Raw genomic sequence first — 7,153 nt, 5'->3', positions numbered from 1 at the left:
CTCACTTAATGAACTAAAACTTCAAAGGTATAAGAGAGAATTCACTATAAAACTTCTAAGATAAACCCAAAAGCACGAAAATTTAACCATGAACAACTCCAAGAATATACAGAAAAGAAACCTTAAGATAGGGCAACACCATCAAATACTTCTTATGGAAGAAATCACTCCATTAGACATGCTTGCTACAAGACAATACAATCCCACAATATTAATGTGTATTTATACTTTCTATGAGTATTCATGGAAGTTTTATGCCAAATCCCTTAATATTATATTATTTCATTTTATTCATGGACTTTTTATGCCAAATCTCTTATTATTATATTATTTCCTTTTAATTGCAAAATGAGCATATTCCATTATTATGGAAACATTACATTCGTTATCCCCTTTATTTTGTTGGCATACCACACATTCTGCCACAAACTTTTGCACATTTGTTTTAAGACCTTCCTAAAAAAATATTTCTTGATCTTATGGTATGTCTTCAAAAATCGTGAATTTCCTCCTATAAGAGAAGTGTGTAATTCCAAAAGGACCTTTTGTTTGAGTTGATAATTATTACATAAACATAAGTGATCTTGATACCATAACAAATCATTTTTCAATGTAATTTTTTCTAATGCATTGGCATTGGACACCTAATCCTCTAAGGGTTGGTGTGGAAGTTGAACAGTCAAAGGGGGTCCAAATACCACCTTGAAGATGAAACCAAGGGTCGCTAGATTTGTATAAATGTGTATCATTGTGAATAGTAATGCATTCAATGTTTATTTTAATTTGTTGTCCATTATTTGTGTGTATGTCTAATATGGTATCAAAACTACTTGGCTCAAAATGCCTCTGCCTTCCTGACTTTGTGATATCTGAGTTTGGACGCAAGCCATTGTAACCCCTATACCACCTGCTCAGCTCTCCTATGTCTCTGAACTGTGCTGATTAAGCCTAGCATTCTGTTTCCATTTCTTTGAGATGTCAAAACTCTATTTTTTGTAACTCCTCACAAAGATAATTTTGAAAAACCTAACATTTTGTGGCTACAAGGCCATGACTCGGTGAAGGTTGAACAAGGGAGAATTGAAGTTGTTCTTTTCTTCCAAAATGTGTCACAAGTGTTTGGTAAATTTACAAAAAAAAATATGAATATCCTGTCAGCTCTAACATAACGTCTATGTCAGCTTTATCTTTGCATCTTGTTGATAGCTCTAGATTCTTTTATGTGAAAGAGTTGTAACGCATGGTCTCCTCTCTGCTCATAGTATCAGTTACCTTGCCTCTGAGAAACCAGGTTCGTTGCAGGACTGTGTTGCGAATATTTCTGGTAGCATTATCATAGAATCATCATGAGTATGACACCAGAAGAATTCAAACGATTATTTGCATACTAAGTGTGTACACATTATCATCATCTATGAAATATACAATGTCATCAAGCTGATGTTGCTCTATGTGGGCAAGAGAAGTGTTTCGTTGATGAATGCCACGATCTTTAATATCAGTGACATTCTTCTCACAAACAAGGTGCCTATACATTACCCCTATTTTCCTCAACAATTATGTTGTTTCCATGGTCTGAGCGGGCATCTCAACAACAATCCAAAGAAGAGGTGGTGGAACAAGCCTTAGAGTATGAGCCAAACGATTCAAGTAAAAAGCCTGAAAGGCACGGTTATATGTTGGAGTCACAACAATAAGAAGTTTGCGAGGCACAAAATCTAAGATCTTAACTGGAGATAATCCAACCAAGGGATCCATCTTCTCACCACGAACACCTAATACTTCAGCTTCTTTCTCCTGCTAAACCTTTAATCCCAAATTCTTTGTTCTCTCCATCTTTATAGTTTCAATCGTCCTTCCTCTATTTCCAACTTGACTGAAATCTTGCTTAGCATTTGCCAGTATCTGTTTTAGCTCAACTACAAAACCTTGGGGTTTAGAGGCAATATTTTTTGAAAAAGTATCCATGCTAAAAGGGGTGAATCTGATCAGAAATCCAAGAACAAAACAAAGCAAAAAATGAAGCAATGGTCTCTTCCAAACCTGCATTTTTGTCTTAGATCTCTCTGATGAGCACAAAGCTTTTGATGGGTAAACTCCAATTAAAAAGGCATGAACCAATGACATCACAACAGAAATAGGCAGAACACTGATTGAAGAGATAACAGAAGACGCCTGTGGTGCAGCTGAAGAGGAATAACTTAATGGAGATGATAATTTGTGCCTAATTCTACACTACAATTGTTTGCGTAAACTAGCTTGCTACCATCCATTAAAGTCATTTGTGTTGAAGCTTTAGAGAGCCCTAAAAGATGCCACAAGATACAAGGTATTTTACCTGGATTCATCTTCTAGAAATATCGATAGAGAGGAAGGGTTGCTTGTAGGCATATTGAAGCAACAAAACTTATAACTTGTTGAATTTAATGTAAAAATGCGCAAAGGTATTTGTAATAATAATTTATTCTATATAAAAATTTACAAGTGATGATGAATGTTACAATGAGGACCCACATATATACTAAGCAGATGTCCCTTCACAATTGGGCATGTCTTTTAGACATGCCTTTTCACTTAACTTGAAGACTATTTAACATAATCATTATTTGATTATTTATCATTTACATTATTTATATTTATTTTATTTTGTTATGAATTATATTCATAACATTGCCTCCCTCTTTGAAAGCTTTTTCCTCAAATATTATTGTTGATATTTTTCTTCATTCTTGCATTTTTCATCTCAGCGTATGTGACTCGACGTCACTTGTACCTTTTTTTGTGTAATTCGCTGGTAACACTGTCTCGAATCAAGGGTTATCGATCGATTTTTTTTATATTTTTTTTAATAATTTAATTTTGTTTATCATATACTCATAATTTCACTTGACCCTACTTACATATATCGAATGACCGTGGTTTTACCAACACATATATCACCAAACTCTGTATGTTTTTACCATACACAATTTCACATGGATAGAGCCACTAATGAACGGACGTCGGGATTGACCTTTTGAAATATGAGTTGCACTATGTATCCACTTAACTGAGTGCATTCAAACTAGAATCTACTCCTTCGTTGACCTTTGACCAGGGTCACACCGCTTGACAACGGAAGACGACATGTTATTATCAGTATGTTGTACACACAACAAGTCTTATGGTGGAGTGGTTGGTGATCATGTTGTTGACCAATAGTCTTGGTTCAGTGTCCACCTGTTATGTTGAGATGGGAGATGAGGCAAATAAGATAGTGATGGATGAAGGAAATGGGAACATACATGGATGGACTGATAAGCAGACACGATGAATCAGGTTGAGGCCCAATGGGTATTTTCAATTGATTTTGTTGGCGATCTAATAAGGCATCCACTGCAGCTTCTGGGTCCATGGGCCTTGAGATGAAGGAAAACAGAGGTTTCAACTTGTATTCATGCCACCATGCTACGATCGTCATTCGGAGATCGTGATTGGGTAGCACCTACTCGTTTTCAGGTGGCAGAATGTGGCTGTCACCATTGATTTTGAGCATTCCTTCCCTGAGAGCGATAAGAAACTTCTAGTTCTATGTTATGTTTATTGAAAGAGTGATGATGAAATATTTCATGAATTCCTAGCTTATGGGGTAGAAGAACTCCTTGGGGACGATGTGCAGACATTTCCTAGGAACCTTTGGCATGTTTTCTCTTCTACTGTGGATTTGGTTATGTCTTCCCAATGTATGTGAGTAATCTGCAAATATTTCTTTGGTGGTTGTCATAAATGAAATGTGAGAATACATTGTATTGGGTGCGATGAACTGTTTCCAACAGTGGAAGATACCGAACATTTTTTAGAGCACTGAATATCATAAATAACGCAGGTAATACATGGCTTTCCTTCTGTCGCAACAACATATTCCACAAGAGATATTTTTAGAATGATAATAGGTCCATGTAACGCTATGTTTAATCACCCTCACAATCTCCAGGCACCCTATGCTACTCATGCTCAGGTCTGGAATCATTTCCAAACATTTCATAACCATGATTTCTTCTACTTCCGGGGAATTTAGTTCACCCCTTCGGAGCCACCCGTATGGGTTACTTTGTTTTGTCATTTTTGTAACAAGAGACAACTGATCTAGAGTAGCTTCATTAATGCCCCCCATCTATCTATGAATGAACATGCTTGACAACAAGACTTCCAAGGAAAATATTTTGTACTATATGTACCAGTTTAACCATAGGAATCAATTCCTTCAGTATCTAGAAGCAATAGATAGTATTTAGCTCCATTACTTACAGTCTTCTTCAAGGGATTTCTCCACAACTAAATATTTTTGTATACTGAAGCAACATAATATTAGTGTGGGAACACCAGATGGAACTTTCTGAGATATATTATGAATTATCGACAAGATGTAACAACTTGTGTAAATGTGGAGAGTAGTTCGATTTCATAAGTGGAAGTGATTAATTGACCCCATTACTAGATTCATAATTCTTGGATGTTTGATTATAATCCATGTCATCTTGAGAAGATCCTAATCCAACATGTTCAAAATTTTCCATGTTAGAACATTCTTCATTGTTATGATATTATTCATCTTCTTGTTCTTGAACATAGTCCTCATGGACAACATCTTCATCTGGATCATCATCTTGACCTATATAATCCTCATCGACACCATTTCATCTGGATCATTATCTATTACATATTTTTTTTCCTTATCATCATTCTAGTCAAAATCTTCTTCTCCTGATTCACCTTGTTTTGCTACACCATCGCTATCGTCTTCCTTATTATGGATTTCTTTTAGACATGTTGTAACTTCTGCACATGCTTTTCTAATCGCTGTAATATTTCTTAAATTTTACTAAACTGCTCAATGAATTCAGGACATAAATGTAATGACATATTATGCAGTTAACAACATTCAAAGACTTGCATGGTTATATTGTGCGGCATGGCTCTGATACCACTGAAGCAACAAAACTTATAGCTTGTTGAATTTAATGTAAAAATACACAAAGGTATTTGTAATAATAATTTATTATATATAAATATGTACAAGTGATGATGAATGTTACAATGAGGACCCACATATATACTAGGCAGGTTTCCCTTCATGATTGGGCATGTCTTTTAGACATGCCTTTTCACTTAACTTGAAGATTATTTAACATAATCATTATTGATTATTTATCATTTACATTATTTATATTTATTTAATTTTGTTATGAATTATATTCATAACACATATCATTAGGTGCAATACTTTCACCGGCTTTAAATCTTGGAAAACAAGCAGAGAATTTAGGTAAATGATAACAACAATTCTTCCAAGTGTTGAGGAACAATATTGAATACTGAAAACGTGATGTATTGTGCATGTGAATGGTGCGTGAGTCATATGGTTATGTACGCTAGTCAAAGGAATATAAAGGTTTGGAATAGTGAATTAAATTGAACATTGCGTTGAACCTTGAGTTATATGTTGTTCGTGCTCTCCATATGCGTTGGCATTGGTTCTCTTTTGTGTGTCGTGAAGCATCTGAGTTTTTCAACTTCCCATTGAAGTTTGGAATTGATAAAACAATAATAGAACACTTATATAGTTCATTATGCATTGAAAATTGTTTGGTTAGAGACGAAAACTAGAGTTCGATAGAGTTGTTAATACATTGTTCCATTTGTTAATAAACAAGAGGAACTGGATAATTCAATCCATGGTTTTAGAGGTAGTCATCCCACACATTGTTTCTACTACTTCTTTATCAAATCCAACTATAGATTGGAGCATAGGAACTTGGAACAAAATTTTCAAGGAGAAAATGGCCAAAGTTGACGAAGTATTCGAGTTACTTAACACTTTAATAATCTCTACAATGGATGATATAATAAAAATTAGAAAGGGTACTCTTTATGATATTCAAATATTTTTTCAAAATGCACAAGAAAAAATAGATTTTTTGGAGCTTGAATCTCAACTTCAGCAAGAATAATTACAACAATGGAGTCATCATTTTGAACCTATTTTTGTTCAGAACATTGAGACAGAACCCCATTAGTAGGAAATCAATAATGTTCATCTCGTACCCAATGAAGCAGAATATTTGCAAAAAGAAGAAGAATTCCAGCATACACTTCCCAAGCCCATCATCAGACCTTGGGAAGAGCTTCTCCACAACAAGCACATAACTGGTCTTGGATATGACAAGGATGTGTCATTTCATATTCCATATTACTCAAAGCCCATCCAGTACCATAGTGTTGGATTTCTTCATTACAATTCACCTTCATTTGTTTCAGATTATGGTCCTTTTCCATAGTTGCCACAACAGATTATTAAATTCCAACATTGTGACCGAGTTGGCCATATGAAATATCATTGTTTTTGTCTTCATCCATGTGATCATTGTCATCAAACCACTCATTCTTCAAACTGATTTTTCAAAAACAAGACTCCTGCAAGAACAAAGATTCACCTTGGATGAATCACTTATTGGCAATAGGCTTCAACAACCAAGAAGATATTTCACTCATATGTCAGTACTTGTTCTAGAGTATTGAATAGTCTTGCGGTTGAGTTTTATCCATATTCTTACCTTGTATCTAACAGGGGGGAAGTGATGGTCATATACACACTTCAAAGCCACATCAAGCGAGCTTGAGCCACAATTTGAACCTGTTGCCTAATTCAGAGTTGTAGCCAGAGACATAGATGCCCCTGAGCATGCATTTGGTTGGTGGTCAGCCTTAAACCATATATGCATGTTCGACACCTCCTTTTTCAGGTTGATCTTCTCCCTCTTCAAAGAAATGGGGACACTTCCTCTAGCAAAAGACTTCAGCTTCTTTCCAGTTTTGGAAGAGTTCCAGGAATTGCATTAAGCATTCTAGAGTTGGTGGTCATCCTTAAACCACAATAGGTTGTAGAACTCCCTTTTCCAAGTTGAAGGTATCCCTCTTCAAAGAATTAGGAACACTTATCTTGAAGAAGATTTCAACTTCTTGCTAGATTTGGAAGAGTTTTGAGAACCACATTAAGTGTTCCAGTGTTGGTGGTCATCCTTAAACCACCACCTTATGCCAACATCTCACAGAGCACATTCAACTTATTTTTGTCATGAATTGCTATATTTTTGTATTAGAGCTCTCTTCTTGG

The 7,153-nt window shown here is 35.3% G+C and overlaps 1 pseudogene; it reads right to left on the bottom strand.

The window, feature by feature from the left end:
• Positions 1–1,368: 1,368 nt before the first annotated feature.
• On the bottom strand, positions 1,369–3,460 carry LOC149168592 (putative beta-1,4-xylosyltransferase IRX9H; annotated as a pseudogene).
• Between the last annotated feature and the right edge of the window lie 3,693 nt (positions 3,461–7,153).

Source organism: Pinus tabuliformis, chromosome 4_2 (genome assembly GCF_031772625.1).
Source record: "Pinus tabuliformis cultivar Carrire ecotype Pingquan chromosome 4_2, CPIR1, whole genome shotgun sequence".
Taxonomy (NCBI): domain Eukaryota; kingdom Viridiplantae; phylum Streptophyta; class Pinopsida; order Pinales; family Pinaceae; genus Pinus; species Pinus tabuliformis.
Note: the sequence above shows the minus strand (reverse complement) of the source record. Positions and strands in the feature narration are given on the sequence as shown.